Genomic DNA, 18602 nt, shown 5'->3' with positions numbered 1-18602 from the left:
CTGTTGCACGTCCTGGAAGAAATGCTGTTAACAATGGCTGGTCAGGGTGCGGTAGACGTGGCGCACAGATCTCAACGCCACATGACCCCTGTGGGGGCAGGACAGGAAGAAGAGGAGGAGGTAGAGGAGGACATTGGTGCTCAGGAATTATTGAGTGAAATGGGTGGTTTTTACACTCAGCGGACAGGAGTGGAGGAGCAGGAGCATCTGGTAGAGGAGGAGGAGGAGACAGAGGACCCAGACGCACCGTGGCAGTATGCTGTGGAGATGGAGGCAGGGAGTCCCTCGCATTCCTTGGCACAAATGGCCCATAGCATGCTCGGTTGCTTGCGTAGCGACAGCCGAATAATAACCATCAGACAGAGGGATGACTTTTGGCTGTCCACCTTGTTGGACCCTCGCTACCGTTCAAAAATGGTGGCCTTTTTTACACCTGCTGAGAGGGAGGCCAAAATAAAGTACTATAAAAACCACCTATGTAGTCAGTTGGTCTCTGCCTTTCTGCGCCAACGTCCATCCTCAGACACTGTGGGCCCTGTGCGCTCGCGTTCCACAGCCATGGCAGCAGGGGAGGGGTGGGGTGGTAGGAGCAGTGGCAGCTCCACCAGCAGCGGCTGCCTCAGTCTGCAGTCGATGATGAGTAGCTTTCTTCACCAGCGCAGTGAGGAAACTACTAACCAGCCGCAGCAGCAGCAGCATCAGGTGGACCTTGAGCAGGACCTCAAACAACAGGCTCGGGCCTACTTGGACAGCACCCTGCCAACCGAGGTAGACAATCCCCTTGACTACTGGGCAACGAAACTTGACCTTTGGCCCCAACTAGCTGAATTTGCCCTTGAAAGGCTGTCATGCCCGGCCAGTAGCGTGGCATCGGAGCGCGTGTTTAGTGCGGCAGGAGGTATTGTAACTCCGCGGAGGACACGACTGTCCACCCAAAGTGTGGAGAGACTCACGTTTGTGAAAATGAATCAGGCATGGATTAGTCTGGATTTCAAACCACCAGTTCCTGACACAACTGACTAAATCCGCCATGAATCATGCCCCAAACATGTTATTTTTTTTTAACATAGGCCTCTGTATGGCCTTCAATTTAAGCTGCTTACGCTTCGCCACTCTGCCATGGGCCCCCTCTTGCTGCTGCCAGGTCCAGAGTGTGTCATGGGTCCCTGTACGGCCTCCCATTGCTGCTGACTTCATCGCCAGACTCTGCCATGTGCCACTTTCAGGTCTCCTTACACTGTTGGTAGGTTCCATTTTGTGATAGGGTGCTGTATGGCCTTCCATTGCTGCTGCCTCCACCGCCACCCTGCGCCATGTGCCTCTGTCGTCTGCTCACGCTGCTGACAGCTTCCGCTTTTTAACCTAGGCCTGTGTATGGCTTCCGAATACTGCTGCCTCCACCGCCACCCTGCGCCATGTGCCTCTGTCGTCTGCTCACGCTGCTGACGGCTTCCGCTTTTTAAACTAGTCCTGTGTATGTCTTCCGAATACTGCTGCCTCCACCGCCACCCTGCGCCATGTGCCACTTTCAGGTCTCCTTACACTGTTGGTGGGTTCCATTTTGTGATAGGGTGCTGTATGGCCTTCCATTGCTGCTGCCTCCACCGCCACCCTGCGCCATGTGCCTCTGTCGTCTGCTCACGCTGCTGACGGCTTCCGCTTTTTAACCGAGGCCTGTGTTTGGCTTCCGAATACTGCTGCATCCACCGCCACCCTGCGCCATGTGTCTCTGTCGTCTGCTCACGCTGCTGACGGCTTCCGCTTTTTAACCTAGGCCTGTGTATGGCCTTCCATTGCTGCTGCCTCCACCGCCACCCTGCGCCATGTGCCTCTGTCATCTGCTCACGCTGCTGACGGCTTCCGCTTTTTAACCGAGGCCTGTGTTTGGCTTCCGAATACTGCTGCATTCACCGCCCGCCCACTGCTGCTGCCAGGCCCGTAATCTGTCATGGGCCCCTGTACCGCCTCCTCATGCTGCTGCCAGGTCCAGAGTGTGTCATGGGTCCCTGTACGGCCTCCCATTGCTGCTGTCTCCATCGCCACACTCTGCCATGTGCCACTTTCAGGTCTCCTCACACTGCTGGTGGGTTCCATTTTGTCATAGGGTGCTGTATGGCCTCCCATTGCTGCTGCCTCCACCGCCACACTGTGGCTCCACACTCTGGTTTTGGCCCCGTGACTGCCCAAATGAGTGAAGTGTGCGGTGATTCTAAGATCGACGGCACTCATCTGCATGTCATACTGACTGACAGTATTAGTTCTCTTCCCCCGCAGACTCCAAGGGCATTTAAATTAAAGGTACAGTGTTCTGCACTAATATAAAGGCTCTCTGAAGCCTAGAAACACCCTTTTTATAAGTTAAATTCGCAGCGAATATATTCGCCTCGAATCGAATTTATTCCGCGAATTCGGCGAATCAGCCTAATCGAATTTTTGAATAATTCGCTCATCTCTAGTCAAGAGTGTCTGGAATGTGTTAAGTAGCCATTATTTGTCCTTGTCTGTGCTGACATTTTGCTGATTTTTCTCTTTTTGGGTCCCTCTATGGTCACATGTGTCTTGTTTGGATCCTCAGATTAAAAGGTTTAAGAACCCCTTGGTCTAAGCAAGAGAACAGCGCCTCTGCCTTCTTCATTTCCAGCCAAAATTTAGAATAGGAACTGCACCAGACAGACTGCCACCAGGAAGAGTATCTACTGTCTGAGTGGCCAGTCTTGAGCTAAGCATTTATTGAAGAAGAGCTTTCAGGTTTTTAGCTGAATCAACATATGTTTCAGCTGAGTCTGTAGGGATTATATATTAATATATGAGGTTATATGTATATAACTACCATAAATTCAGGTTAAAAAAACAGTTCTGCCTCTATTATTCGAACTTTGCAATGAAGTATTAGGGATGGGTAATCCACAGGGAGCTGTATTATTTAAACGTTTTCTGCTGGTTTTACATCATTCCTCCATTAAAGCTTTAAACTTTTCATTAGTATTTTTTAGGGGGATCTGACTTTAATCTACATATCTTGTAATCGCCAGCTTTCCATTAGATGAACATAGAAGTTCAAGCGTCGCTCTTCCACTTAAATTCTCTAAGATCTAAAAGTTAGTGGAGCACAAGAGTCATACACTGTCCATTTCATTTTGGATAAGGTTTTTATTTGCAAGAATTATTTTACCGCTTAAAGAGACAATGTCAGCTTGCAAAGGCACAGCAAAGTGGCAGGTCCTGTGCAAAGGCCACCCCTTAACCAGTGCTTGGGCCTAGTGACTAATGTGGGTGACATAGGCTGCCTATGCTGCCATGCATCTGAAAATACAAGTTGCCTTGACAGTAGGGAGGAGTTGGGTTCGGTCTGAACCCATGTTCAGCCAAACTGAGAAGCAAGCTGTCAGTGCTGGCCCAGTCAGCTGTAGCCAGGTCATTCCTCATCCCACAGCTTCACATACACACAGAGGTAGGGATGCTCTTGACTTCACTGACCTAATATAGGCAAGTGGAAAACATGAATGATGAACAATCCTTTGTATCCTACCCAGCCATGATGATAAATGCAGCTTAGTTATGACATCTTTGGTTTCTACTATGATATAAGGGATGTGGTGACTAGATCTGGCTCTTTTTTGGTTGGTTTAAGTTGTTTATAACATAAGATGCTAGGCAAATTTAGTTTTTGGCTCCTTCTGTAATCAAGGGAGCAGTGACTAATTGTCCTGGTTTATTCAGGGTTTCACAGGCTGAGAGTTGGATTGCTTTCCCCGGTCTTCAGTTTTCAGATCATAGGGAGGGAGATTCCAATGACCAGCCTAATTATTTATCATGGTTTGGCCAATCCCTGTAGATGAGTGTCCAGAGAAGGTGGTTGTGGAGATAATAAATAGTCTGGAGCCCTGGAGAGATTGTTCTCTCCTCCCAGGAGGGTTCCAAGCCATGGGGGAAGGGGGGCTGCTTGAGGCCTCAGCAATGTTAGGGCTGAAGGCCTGGAGTGAGCTCTCTGAAGAGCTGGCTATCGGGACTTCACCAAAAGGGATCAGGTCTAGAAAAAGATTGTCTCCCTTACTGAACCATGTCTGGAGGAAGCTGGAAGGTGTGTGTCCTGGGCACTTGTGAGTAATGACCCTGAAAAGATTCCTGGTGACTGTGTGTGCTTTAGGGATATAAGAGTCAGAGGTAGCTTGGATTGAGATAGCTCTCACAGGGTCTCAGAGTACTGGCCATTCCCCTGTCCTCAGCCGCATCCTGAAGTGTGAGCCTAGAGAGGTGTCCTTTTGTTACTATGCAGCATTTTGGAGTATCACATGCCCTAACCCCTTTCCTATTTAAAACTCTGCAAACAATACAAAAAAACTTCTCCTAGACTGAGTTATTGGAGCTGGAGTGCATGGACTGGTACTGTGGTGGTGAGCAGCCTCTGTACTATTAGGGAAGAACCAGATATTGCCAGTGACTGCTGCAGGTGTAGTGCTACAATTCAAACAAGAAAACTTTCAAATGAAATTCTGCTGTATGGCCAGTTTTTCTAATATCGTAGACCTCCCGAGACTTGCTATGTCTGATTTGACCTTCGTAATGGTTGTATCTGAACTGTTCACCTTTTCTAATCTTGTATGAAGGGTTGTGAGATCCTCTGTAGTGTACACTGATGTTTCTAAGAGGAATGAATGGCTTTCCTTGTTTGTACAGGTGCACCACTTTTGGAAACACCTGGCCCGTTTGCCTGATGGATCCAGGTTTCTTTCTCTAGGCAAGTTTGGGCCTCATCTAGTAAAAATCAGGGAATGAGGGTGGTGCAGCTTCCAAGCTGCCAGGTGAGCAGGAACTGAATGATCCTCAGCCTCCAATTACATATTCATCTTGCTCAGATGTCAAGCTCTGTTGAATTGTTCTTGTAACACATTTCTTGTCCCTAATCTTCAGTCAAATATTTCTGAAAAGATAAAAAATAGAACAGAGAAGTGACTTACTATGTGACATTTTGCAGTTGGCATTCATTACCAACATCTCTCTGGACAAAAAACAAACGTATAATCAGTATCTGGTATTCACCAGCATCTGCTGGACCGTGATACTGTATGTTTGTGTTCTTAGATGGGGAATTAGGTGTTTATCGTGTCTATTTCAGAATCCTAAAATTGCATTCCTGTATCTGAACACAGAGGACTTTTCCCTGTTCACCAGCAAGAGGCAATCAGATCTAAAAACCGAGAAGAGAATGCATAAGTACAGATGTGAGGAGGCATACAATTTGTATGTTCTCTGATAGACATCTATCTGATAATATGTTGAAAACGGTGCTGAAAAACACTTCTGAATTATAAGTTTCCTTATATAAAATAACTATTACAGTCCCATATGTGTATAAAATCTGCAATTGGTATGGTATTCACATTTACTCCATTGAATTCAATGAAAAACTAAAATACAATAGGTTTGGCATAGCACTGTGTAAATTAACTAAATTACTTTACTACTGAAGTTTGAATTACAGAATTGCTAAACTTAGATTTAAAAATATCTACCGCTAGAGCTTCACCTCTTACCTGAAATGAAGGATGTCTCTTTATGTAGGGTTGGTCGGGGCAGCTCCATTCACTCCACTGGGTCACATTCAACCTGCTGTACTGCCCACAAATTCAGGGAGTGGATAGTTTTTGCTGGGTCATGTTTACACCCCTGTCCATTGCTTTTGCAGAATTAGGAGGGAACTGTATGTGTTTCCCGCCCTTCAACTGCAAGTGTAAATGAGCCCATATACTTTGAAGAAAGCTCCACAGGGAGATGCATAGGGAGTATGCAAGAGTTCTGTCCTGGATGACAATCTAATTATCTTTAAGGTGCTGCAGGTTATATTGATTTTACATGGACTGCCATTGCTGACCTTCTGAAAAAGCTAGTTGTCTGGCTCTCTCTGGGTACAATTTTCTAGTTACAGAGCCAGAACAGGTATGCAGCCAACTCAGAACGTCTCATCAGCCTACTCAACGCAGGCCAGTGAATCAGAAACCATTGAAGCCATAGAACCAGATGGACAGCCAGCTAGTACTGTATTTTTCACAGAAGTCATACATGGAAGCCGATATACTGTATTTCAATGAGTGCAGGTTTTTCTAACTCATCTAACTTTCTTACACCTTTGTTGCTTACTAAAAAAAAAGGTAGCCCTGGATGTTATTTTCATTTTTGTTCTCCTAGATTGTAAGCTCTAACGAGCAGGGCCCTCTGTTTCCTCTTGTACCAAACTGTACTGTAACTGTAATGTCTACCTTCATTTTGTAAAGTGCTGCGCGAACTGTTGGCGCCATATAAATCCTGTATAATAATAATTATTATTTTTTAATTGAAAAGCATACCTCTAATTCTGAATGAGCAGACATTAAAGTGATTCTAAAGTTTTAGTTTTAAAACAAATAAAAAAACAAAAAAACAAAAACAAACATGTTCTATACTTACCTGCTCTGTGCAATGATCCTCCTCTTCTTGGGTCCCCCGCCGGAGCTCCTGGCCCCTCCCTCCCTTCGGGTGTCCCCACAGCAAGCAGCTTGCTATGAGAGCACCTGAGCATGTGCACTCTCCAGCCACTGCTCCATGTGTCCATTCACACACCACAAAGACACAACTTGGCCCTACCTCCGCTCTCTTCTCATTGGCTCACTGACTGTGATTGACCACAGTGGGAGCCAATGGCTCAGCCAATGAGGAGAGGGGGTCCTGGGATAGTTGGGACTCCAGTGCACATCACTGGATCAAGAGGGGGCTTAGGTGAGTATTAGGGGGGGCTGGGGGAGATGCTGCACAGAGAAGGTTTTTTACCTTCATGAATAGAAAGCATGAAGGTAAAAAACCTTGAGCCTTTACAACTACTTTAATTGAAATAATTATCAGCGTAGAATAAGCCCTGCTATTAGATTTTAATGAAGAAGCATAAAAAACAATTTGAATTCAAAGTAAAAATTGATGACATTTTCACTAAACCGCCAAAGGCAATCAAGGAAATTTGTAGCGCTTCCAGTTTACGATCATAATATTTAATGCAGTGTTTGTGCAGAAATTCCTCCCCCCACCTGTGTAATTAACCTGCAGATGACACTACTTGCTACACTTTGGCTGATTCAGGAATCTGAGGTTTGTTTTATTTAAAGTTTAGGCGTCGTTTTCACTGCATTTGCCTAATTTGCCTTGTTAATTCTGAATAAACAAATACAGTGCCATTCTCATTCAATCACCGCAAGTGTTTAGCTGTGAAATCATTTTAGTAATTAAATTCTGGCGGGTGTAACATGTCAGGTCTTCTGCTTTCAAAGTAAGCTTGTGGTGAGGAGTGAACATCAGAATGAGTTTTCTATTGGCGCTGACATTAATGGAATGCATTGGAGGGGAGCACAGGGATTTGGCAGTAGCTGAACATTATACAGTCCTATGATTTGTGAAATTCAAGCACAGAAATGAAAGGGATTGCTCTTGTTAGTCATCTTTTCATGGGGTTTAATTGAGTGTTTTGCTTTCCCATGACTGTGTAAAAGGTATGATGTGTATATACAACACACAGTGAAAATTGGTAATAGTGTTTTTGAAAAGTAATACATTAATACTAATTTAATATTTAAACAAATGCTAAATTACAGACATATATGGGGGGGTTTTTCTGCCAAAATATATGCAATCCTCTTACACACTGACTCACACATCCTACTACACTGCATATTCTAAGGCAGGGGTCTCTAAACTTTTTAAACAAAAGTCCAGTTAACTGTCTTCAGACTTTAGGGGGCCAAACTGTGGTGGGTGAAGAAAATGACCCAGCGCTAGTGGAAGTAACAATGCATCAAGCTTGGTGATCAGTGGGAGTAAAGATATTACATAGAGCCTGTAGTTAGTATAATAAGGAATCATTAGTAAAAATTATGTAGCAGGCTAGTCCATTTTGCTAAAATTTCATTGCAGCAACTCAAAATGGCCCTCAGTAGTTTGTATGGCCCCCACGTGCTTGTATGCATGCCTGACAACATCAGGGCATGCTCCTAATGAGATGATGAATGGTGTCCTGGGGTATTTCCTCCCAGATCTGAACCAGGGCATCACTGAGCACGGACAGTCTGAGGTGCAACCTGGTGGCGTCATATGGACCGAAACATGATATCCCAGAGGTATTCTACTGGATTCAGGTTAGGCGAGTGTGGGGCCATTCAATGATATCAATTCCCTCATCCTCCAGGAACTGCCTGCCTCATGAGGCTGGGCATTGTTGTGCACCAGGAGGAACCCAGGACCCATTGCACCAACGTAGGGTCTGACAATGGGTCCAAGGATTTCATCCGGATACCTAATGGCAGTCAGGGTGCCATTGTCTAGCCTGCAGAGGACTGTGCATCCCTCCACGGATATGCCTCCCCAGACCATCACTGATCCACCACCAAAACAGTCATGCTGAACGATGTTACAGGCAGCATAACGTTCTTTGTGGCTTCTCCAGACCCTTTCACGTCTGTCACATGTGCTCAGGGTGAACCTGCTCTCATCTGTGAAAAACACGGAGCGTCAGTGGTGGACCTGCCAATTCTGGTGTTCAATGGCAAATGCCAATCGAGCGCTATGGTGCCGGGCAGTAAGCACAGGGCCCACTAGAGGACGTCGGGCCCTCAGGCCACCCTCATGAAGTCTGTTTCTGATTGTTTAGTCAAAGACATTCACACCAGTGGCCTGCTGGAGGTCATTTTGTTGGGCTCCGGCAGTGCTCATCCTGTTCCTCCTTGCAAAAAGGAGCAGATACCAGTCCTGCTGATGGGTTAAGGACCTTTTACAGCCCTGTCAGCTTTCCTAGAGTAACTGCCTGTCTCCTGGAATCTTCTCCATGCTCTTGAGACTGTATTGGGAGACACAGCAAACCTTGGCAATGGCAAGTATTCATGTACCATCCTGGTGGAGTTGGACTGCCTGTGCAACCTCTGTAGAGTCCAGGTATCGCCTCATGCTACCAGTAGTGACACTGACCCTAGTCAAATGCAAAACTAGTGAAAAACAGTCAGAAAAGATGAGTAGGGAAAAAAATGCAGTGGCCTCCACTTGTAAAAACATTCCTGTTTTGGGGATCGTCTGATTGTTGCCCATCTAGTGCACATGTTATGAATTTCATTAATACCAAAGCAGCTGAAACTGATTAACAATCCCCTCTGCTACTTAACTGACCAGATCAATATCCCAGGAGTTTAATTGACTTGATGCTATACTCTTATTAAAAAGTGGTTTTGAGCAGTGTATTATTTCTGGAAAATAAAAATATTGCCTAGTGTCACTTCAATTGTAACTGACTACATCCACCTGACTGTACTGTGCTATGGGGCTGTATAAATCACAGGACTGGATGGACAGAAACACACAAGCTTTGGCACGTTTGGCACGTAAAACAGCTTCCTTACAGTATATGTATTTTATCTGTGTATTTAACCTTTTGCCTAGAGTTTGAAAGGAAACGTGTACTGAAAGATTTTTGTTGGTTGCCATGGCTGTCTTTCTGACTTGTCTCCTGCTTCAATACTTACTGAGTCACAGACCTGCTGCAAGTATGCTGCAGGTGAAGATAAGCTGATATCAGAATTCCTGATCTGCAATCGTGTTCAAGCTCAGTGAGCTTGCAGTGGCAGCCATCACATTGTCTTAGTACAGGATACTGGAGAAATACGTAAAGTGCTAGCTGACTTTGTCAGTTGGGTTCAAGGCTTTCAGAGTAACTGAACAAGAACACTTGTGCAGATCAGGCTTTTAGAGGCTGCTTTCACACTGATCTATTTTTTTTTGCTTTTGCATTAAAAAAAAACGGAAGAAAAACATGTGACCATGTATTCCTATGGAACCCTTCACACTGATCCATTGCTGGTCAGGTGCGCCTTTTAAAATCCCTTTTGGTGCAGAACCAGTTTGAAGGTGACTTTACTCAGAAACAACAGAATCATGGCAGAAAGAGATCAAATGGTCCATCGAGTCCGCCACTTTTTGTTTAATGTTTTGGGGGTTTTTTTTACCTTTTGTCTGATTATAGATCTGTGTTTACCCCACTGTGAAAAGTGAACTGCATAGTGGTGATACTGCTAAAGCTAAATAAAGTGGTGAGTAGTGAGAGACTCGGATTGCTCGGGTACACGGACCAAATTCGCACTTATAATAGTGAAGCGGAACCATAGTATGTTGAAACACTGTATACCAGGTGAAAGGCTGATTGCACTTTAATATGTGAGCAGAATTAATTTTTAACTTTATACAAAGGTTTTAATAAAAAGAGGTTTTACACTATTGGAGCTCTTCTTTCTCCCTGGAGAGTACTTTATTGGCCTGGTTCCGGTATAAGTGATCCCCGGATGGGATAAAGCATATAGTGACCCACTCAACTCAGGGGGGTCCTGGGTGTCTGGTGAGTTCTCCTCACCAATGGTGGCAAAACACGTGGTTGCAGTGACACACTAGAGATTGCTAATTCCAGTGCACTACTAGGAGCAAGAGCGCTTTTTTATTACTATAAGGATTCACTAGATGCACTTTGGACTGTATATGGACATTTGTTTGCTTTTATGTGATTGATTGAGAGCATGTTGATCATCAGTTGGTGTAATTTTAAGGAGCGCTGTGTATTATATGATTATACAAACAAATTTTAACACATAATGTTGTAGCACCCTCCTAGATAGCTAGGGGGAGCTAGATCCAGATTTTCAGCTATGAGTAGCAGCCTGGGGGAGATAGCAGGCTGGGTAAAATTGTGGTCAGGGCAGAGAGGCTCTGCAGACTGGCTCTCTGAGACTTCCCCCTGCACTTTGGAGAAAGATCTAGAAGCAGTGGGTGGAGGAAAGGAGTGGCTAGTCTGTATTCTTAAGGGATCCTAGCCAATATCCAGCAGGAGGCTTGCTCAGGGGCTGGGACAACCTTTAAGAGTAACTGAGCCTGCTCAGCAGTAGGAGAGTTTGGATGGACAATGGAGAAATGAGGTTGGAATTCAGAAGCCTGGGAAGGAGCCCAGGCTGAAAGGTACTCACGTCCAGGAGTGAAGTCTGAAAGAAGGAAAGCTATGGACTTCACTGGTCCACTGAGAGAAGACCACCTGGCAGCAGGGATGGAGCTGCCCAGCTTAAAGGCCTGGTAGCAGCCACCGACCCATCAGCAGTGCAGGAGAAGGACTCCCTGTGTCCTGCCCTTCTAGTAGTTACTACTGGTAGCAAAAATAATAAAGAGGAAAGTGAGCGCTCTTCAAAACAGCAGCTGTAACACCAAGGCAACCAATAAAAGACCTTCAGAGTACAAAATATATATAAAAGGTGCAGCGCTATAAAAATATTAATAAATGTCCACAAATATGGATAATAAATATAAAATAATAATCCTCCGTGCAGATCAGGGTAATAAACACAGGTGCTCCCAGAAGATATGGTAGAATTACGCACTCACCAGATGCATAACGTAAATACGCATTAAATATATGTAGAGGTCTCCTTTAGGGTATGGATATGGTCCTTCCACAGGATAATCCTCCCTCTAAGTATGGTGGTGCTGTCAGTAATTCCAAGGGTAGTACAGGGTCCAGCTAAACCAGAGGTCCCTTTAAGGGATGAACAGGTGTGAACCTCTCTTCTGTGGTCATGTCACGTAGCCAAGGGGCTACGGAGAGCCTTAACGCGGGAACATTAACGGGGCCACGCAAGGCGGAACGTGCAGTGTGGGCAGAGCACCAGCTGACATGTGTACGGATGAGCTGCGAACGAGCTGAAGAACGCCATTCTGTCTGATTTTCCAGAGATTTTCATTGAGGTGAACCCGGCCAAACCACGAAGAGGAAGCTTCGAGGTGACACTGTACCATGAGGGGGGTGCCCAGGGTATTTATTTTTAGAGCCCATTCTGATCCAGACATCTATCAACATCCAGAGAGGGGAGTTCCTTATTGGTGATATCCACACCCGTCCATCCCTTAAAGGGACCTCTGGTTTAGCTGAACCCTTTACTACCCTTGGAATTACTGACAGAACCACCATACTTAGAGGGAGGATTATCCTGTGGCAGGACCATATTCATATCCTAAAGGAGACCTCTACATATATTTAATGTGTATTTACGTTACGCATCTGGTGAGCGCGGAATTCTACTATATCTTCTGGGAGCACCTGTGTTTATTACCCTGATCTGCATGGAGGATTCTTTTATATTTATTATCCTTATTTGTGGACATGTATTAATACTTTTATAGCGCTGCACCTTTTATATATATTTAGTAGTTACTACTGGATCCCCTGTCCAGGGATTCCTCCATACAGCCGAATAGAAGAGAATCTGGGGTTGGAGAGGTACACTGGGATATGCTGGCCTGCTCTCCAGGAGAGGAATTTTGTACAGACTTGTAATATAGTTTCAGAAAGTTTGTCCTCAGTTTCAGTTCCATTGGGCATCCTGTACACCCCTAACCCCATCCAAGTTCAAAACAAAACCTAAAAAAACAAGATCAGGGACTGATTTCTGTCTCCTGAATGCAAGTCAATGTTGAAATGGATGTTGCCTGGTTGTGCAGGACTATAGGGGGACCAAAATATACTACAACTCCCAAAGGGGTAGTGCTATATTGTGTTTTACACAGCAGCTGGGGAGGAATTTAAATTGATTGTTTAGCACAGGTGATTGAATAATATTATTAAAGTCAAATAAAACTGCAGAGTCTATATCTCACACTGCAGATTCACAAATATGAGGCTGTAGGCACAGGGGTGCCTAGGCACACTCACTGAAATTGGACTGTTATTTTTAGGAAGAATTTAACACAAAACTTTACTGTTGAGACCCAATTAATATTTCTAAATGTTTCCTTCACTTTTTGAGTTCAGGTCCACTTTCAGTAGAAGGAGTGCAGCCGTGAATAAATAAAAAGATGAAGTACGTTTATCTCAGCCTGAACTCAAATTGACTCTGTACTTTGCATATTTGATATGCAACCTGTGCTACATTCTTCAATCCTCTTAACCTGCATTTATTCAGGGTTAGAAGTTGTCCTTAAGTAGGTAAGTGTCTAGTTTAGTATCTGCATACTTTAATATATACAGTAGAGTAATGCCCACTCTAGCAGAAATTAGTCAACACATTTCATTATTTTCCCTAATTAAAATGCAAAAAAATAAGCAGGCATTAAGGATTTAAAAGCAGATGCATATCTTGTTTAACTTTGATAAATATGCTTGGTTTATATATTGCCACAGGCAGTTCATTATGTGCCTAAGCTTAATCATTCTCTTTCTCATCACTGGACATCAGTCTATTCCTGATGGACCATCCTGACTTTTTTAATAATGGAAGTGTGTATACAGAAAGAGAACAGAATACTCATCTAGAAATTTCACTTTAAAGGAAAATAACTCATTCTCTGAGTCCTAAACATGTTAGTTTCAGGACAGTGATGTCACAGTGAAGGTGAATAGATTCAGCATTTCTGCCAAATACTTGACATGGGTTTCAAGATTTAGAAAATGGTAGCCTTTATTTGTGGTTATATATTTATAATACCGGTGGCAGAGAGCTTAACAACAAGTGCATATGTGGATGTACGGTAATTATTTTGTTTTCCATACTGACTTCTGTTTGGAAACATGAACAGAACATTCTTCTCTTGCAGGGGTACAGCAAACACAAGACATTATGGTCTTCTGACCAGCAGATCCCAAATGTTTTACTGTTCACATAACCACAGACAGCATAACCTCTGCAGTACTAACCTCACTTGTGATTTCTCAGCCAGGTCAAAATCCCAAGTGTAGGCTAGGGAACCCACCCTTTCTTTTTCTGGCCAAACTCCAGATCCCTAACTAGACAGACGTCCAATTGTCTGTCCAAGCTTCTGTACCCTTCTGGAGCCATTTTATGCAACAAGTAGAATCAATCCCAAACAACTCCTTGGGTTATCTGGTTTTTTGTGTCACAATAAATATCTATAATCTGTGTTATACAAATACACATTTAGGACATGTACAAGGAATACCAAAGCACCAAATAGCTTTTCCAAAGAGAGCACAGTACTCTCTTTCCACTTTCTCTTTCTTTGTGGCTATTTGAATTAAACCATGGACAAAACCCCATGGAGGAAGGAGGAGAGAGAAGATGAAGTCATCAGCACACTGACTCTGCAAAAAAAAAAAGAAAAAACAAAAATGTTTTGTTAAAGTATGTAAATCCTTTCATGCTTGCTTGATTTAATGATACAAAATATTCTTAAAATTATTGTAGAGTGCTATCAAAGAAAGTGTGACTGCTTTTGGTAATCCTACCTCCTAGTGATGAGCTGTCGGTTCAGTCTGAATATAGGTTCAGACTAAATGTTGCTTGTTCAGAGGTTTGGCAAATAGCCAGTACTGGCCAGTACTGCTACCATTGATACATGTGACAGTTTCCCTCATGCTGGTTGTTAGGAACCATCCTTACAAATATGATTCAAACCCACCCAGCTCATTCAGGCTGATAGTGGAATGTAAACAAAAGGGCAGAGGTTGTTTAATAAAATGGTGTGAATCCCCCCACCCCAAATTCTACATCAGAGCCTGATCCAAGCATGCAGTCTAGCAGGTCACCCCCAAATCATACCAGACCACATGTGCCTTGATGAGGACAAGAGTCTCTTCACCAAAACCCTAGCTTGGTGGTTGTTGGAGTTTGTGCATGTTGAGCTTATCAGAATCTAGATGCCCCTTTTAACAATGAGGGCCCCCCAGATACCGTTAACACCTTATGCATTATTCCCTCCCATAGCTTAAAAATAATCTGACATAATTTATAACCCTTCTCTACTCTAACCAAAACAAAACAAAAAAGTTTGGGCTGTACATACTTGTACACTAAGACGCTACCTGGTTCTTGCTTAACCCCAATCAACATTTTAACCACATTTTTCCATCACTAGATCTCTGTGCTTTGTTATGCAATGTAGGCAGATTAATTTTTGTAGGAGGGGCCAGTAGAGCACTGTACATAGCTATCTAATAACTTCACAGCACCCTGCCTAGGTACTCCTCTCAAGAGTCCTCAACCTTGGTGTAAGAAGTGGTCTGGCCCCTAGGAGCTGGGATTTAAAGCTGATATGAGATATTAGTGATTGCATATACTTTATTCTTTATGATTCTTGCCTGTCTTTCAATTCTGACGTATTGATCTTGGTATGACCTATCTTGTAAACTATTCTAAAAAAGTATAAGTTCTTTTCTTTGTTCACTGGATTGTAGATTTATTCTATTTTGATTTGACATATTCTGTGATTTCATATGGCATGTTCTCAGCTCTTTACTTTGCAAACTGGACATTTGATGTACTGTGGTATCTTGGTATTGAAATAATCCCCTGGAAAAATGTCTTTTGTTTATAGCAGCTGGATGGTTACAGCCTACCTTGACTGCTTCATGGTCTCAGAACATACCGATTTGTTTTTGGACCTTCAGAGTGGAATAAGAGCCAGTTAGCAATACAACTGCTGTTCTGTCCAACTTCCGGCATCTTTTCCAAGAGTGTATTTAGCCCATTGGATGAATATAAATATAAACCTTTTCTTTCCAATATCCTATATCAAATATCCATTCAAAGGTGTCCCAAATGTCCTTGATCACACTATATATACACAATTCCATATAATAAAGTATTTTCTTCGTCCAAAATCAATGTCTTTCTTTATTTAGTCTCTGTGAAGTATCCCGATTTCTTGTACCTCAAAGAAACGCGTTTCGTCACTTCCTGGACTTTTTCTCAAGGGATTCCTTGGAAGTGAAGAAACACGTCGGACACGTGACGCCTGACGCACCTACGTTGACAGGAAGTGCGATTGCGGCCATTTTGAAAGTGGGAACATGTGGTTTCCTTGCTAAATACTAAATATGGAGCTGTCTCTGTCATTGGGAGCTGTCATCTTCTAATTTTACTGTAAGCTGTTGAATAAATGTTACTATATGTTATATACCATCATCTCTAAAATCCCTGATTTATTCCATGAGGAGAATGGAGGAGGAATCACAGGAATAACTTGGACCCTGGAGAATGTTTGCATCCTTTATTTGTGAAATGCCCTTCTGATACTGATATAGGGTAATTATTCACTGTTACACAAGTTGGAGTGGTTTATTTTGATTTCACAAATAAATAGGATATATTCTTTTTGGATAGAATGGTTTAACAGTTTGATCACTGTCTGATATTTTGTGTGGTTTACACACTATTGGAGTGAATCACTTTTGTTGGTTTGCAGTGTTCACAAATTAGAGTGGATTCACATTTGTTGGATTAATTGTTTATATTATTTTATTTTAATGATTTTATTTATATAATAATATTGAATATATTATATTTAATTATAATTTTTTTTTCTCTCACATGTGTTTTGCACAAGTTATGCAGTTTTGCATGATTCACAATTAGTGGCACATTGATACTTTAACAAAGAGTAATACACTATTTTGAGTTTGTTTTTTTGAGGTACAGGAAATCGGGATACTTCACGGTGACTAAATAAAGAGAGACATTGATTTTGGAGGAAGAAAATACTTTATTATATGGAATTGTGTATATATAGTGTGATCAAGGACATTTGGGACACTTTTGAATGGGTATTTGATATAGGATATTGGAAAGAAAAGGTTTATATTTATATTTATCTTTGCTTTCAAGGGTGAAAGTGATTGACTTTTCTTTTAAGGAGCACTATTGGTATAGGTAGTTTGGTGCTGATTGATAGATTTAGCCCATTGGATGGCATTGTGTCTGAAAGGTACACCAAAAAACATCAACAGGTTGATGTCCATCAGAACAGTGAAATTTAGGTAAGCCCAAGATTTTCTTCCACCCAATACCACTAACCAAGACCATCAGCAGCTGGTGAGGAAGAGAATCCATTGTCTACAGCCATCACCGCCACCACCTATAGCTGTTTTGTTACATGGCTAACACAATTGTATCATCTTACCTTAATTACCTATTCACAAAATACTCCTTTCCCTATATTCCTATCATCTTTATTATATACCCTTTTCTAGACATGTTTCCATGTACATAAAAGCTGCAGAGAATTGTGAAATCAAAAAAGGGAGCTTTTACTAGGAAAAAAACCAAAGAAAAAAAAAAATACCATAAATAAAAAAAATGTAGCTAATTAATAGTTGGGAAGGGGGCACTGTTTTTAAATAAGAACAACATTAAACAAGAATTCTATAAATTGTCAGGGCTGAATGGTTAAGTTAAAGCTTCCTTTTCAAGATAATTCAAGGGGGCGCTAGCATTTACACCAAGGTCCCATAGCTTTTAGTTTCAGCTCTGACTCTGGTTCTCCTGATGAATTCCTGGTCACATAGGGCAGCACATGTTATAATTATTATCTTTCATTTACTATTTGTTTATTTATGTGTTATGACAGTATATCTGTTTTGTTATGCTTGGACTACATTTTCTAAAACATTTATTCAATGAAAGAAAAAAGGCTAAATGACCCAGAAATTAAATTAAACCTTTGTCTCCAAAATAAACACTGCCCTTGACTTTCATAAAGATTATATATACATGTTTTAAAGTGGTTCTAAAGCCAAAACATGTTTTACATTAATGCATTCCCTGCATTAGGGTAAAAAATGTTTTACAGCTTTCTGTCCTCCCCCACCTCCTTATATACTTACCTGGATCTCTTCTCTCCCCTCTTCCACTTTGCACAGGGACCTTGGCAGGAAACCAGTGGCTCCTGCTGCTGTCAATCAAATGCTGTGAGAAGGAAGTGGGTGGCGGAGCTTAGCTGCTCTGTGTGTGTCTATAGAGCATGATAACTTGGAACAAAAATCAATTAAGTTAATAGAATACATACTGTGAAATCTTCCCTTTTTTTCTTCCTTTAGGGCCTATTCACACTAGGTGCTATAGCATTGCACTGGGCGGCTATTCCAGAGCAAGGCATTGAAAAAAGTAAAGCATGCATTCCACCATTTCACACCACACTACAGCCAATAGAACATAATGAAATTTAAAAAAAAAATAACTGTCATCCTACTGCACACCAGCGGCTGCATTCTAACACAGTCAGTGCTGTAAACCATCTCTCAGATGTTGTCGAAGGTGGGAACGAGCCTAGATCTGAATTTTTCACTGGACTGGCTGTGTACTGACCTGGAGCAGCTGTCACGTCATATGCATGTCACTACAGGTTTTTGGCTCTGAGAATGCAAGTTGTCAATTATTTAATTATTTTTTGTCTTTTGGTTGATTTCAATGGACCTGTGTGTTTTTTGTTCAACCACTGTAACTGGTGTGTGGCATACAGGTCTTACATGCCAAAGGAATTTTCCACAGAGGCATTTGTATATAGTCTGAGAAATTCTCAGACACCTATGAACTGTCCCTCTGTCACCTACTCAGCCAAAAAAAGCGAATAATAGTTACATAGTTACATAGTTAGTTTGAAATGGATGGATTTTTGTATTTTTTCAGCCAACCATTAAAACAAAACAAACAAAGTTATAATCCTACACCCACAGTTGATCCAGAGGAAGGCAAAAAAAACAGCAAAGCATGATCCAATTTGCTCCTGCTGGGAAAAAATTGCTTCCTGATCCCTCGAGAGGCAATCGGATATTC

The sequence above is a fragment of the Staurois parvus genome, unplaced genomic scaffold (assembly GCF_062004578.1).
Source record: "Staurois parvus isolate SC_StPar_1 unplaced genomic scaffold, SC_StPar_1.0 ptg000061l, whole genome shotgun sequence".
NCBI classification, from domain to species: domain Eukaryota; kingdom Metazoa; phylum Chordata; class Amphibia; order Anura; family Ranidae; genus Staurois; species Staurois parvus.
Note: the sequence above shows the minus strand (reverse complement) of the source record.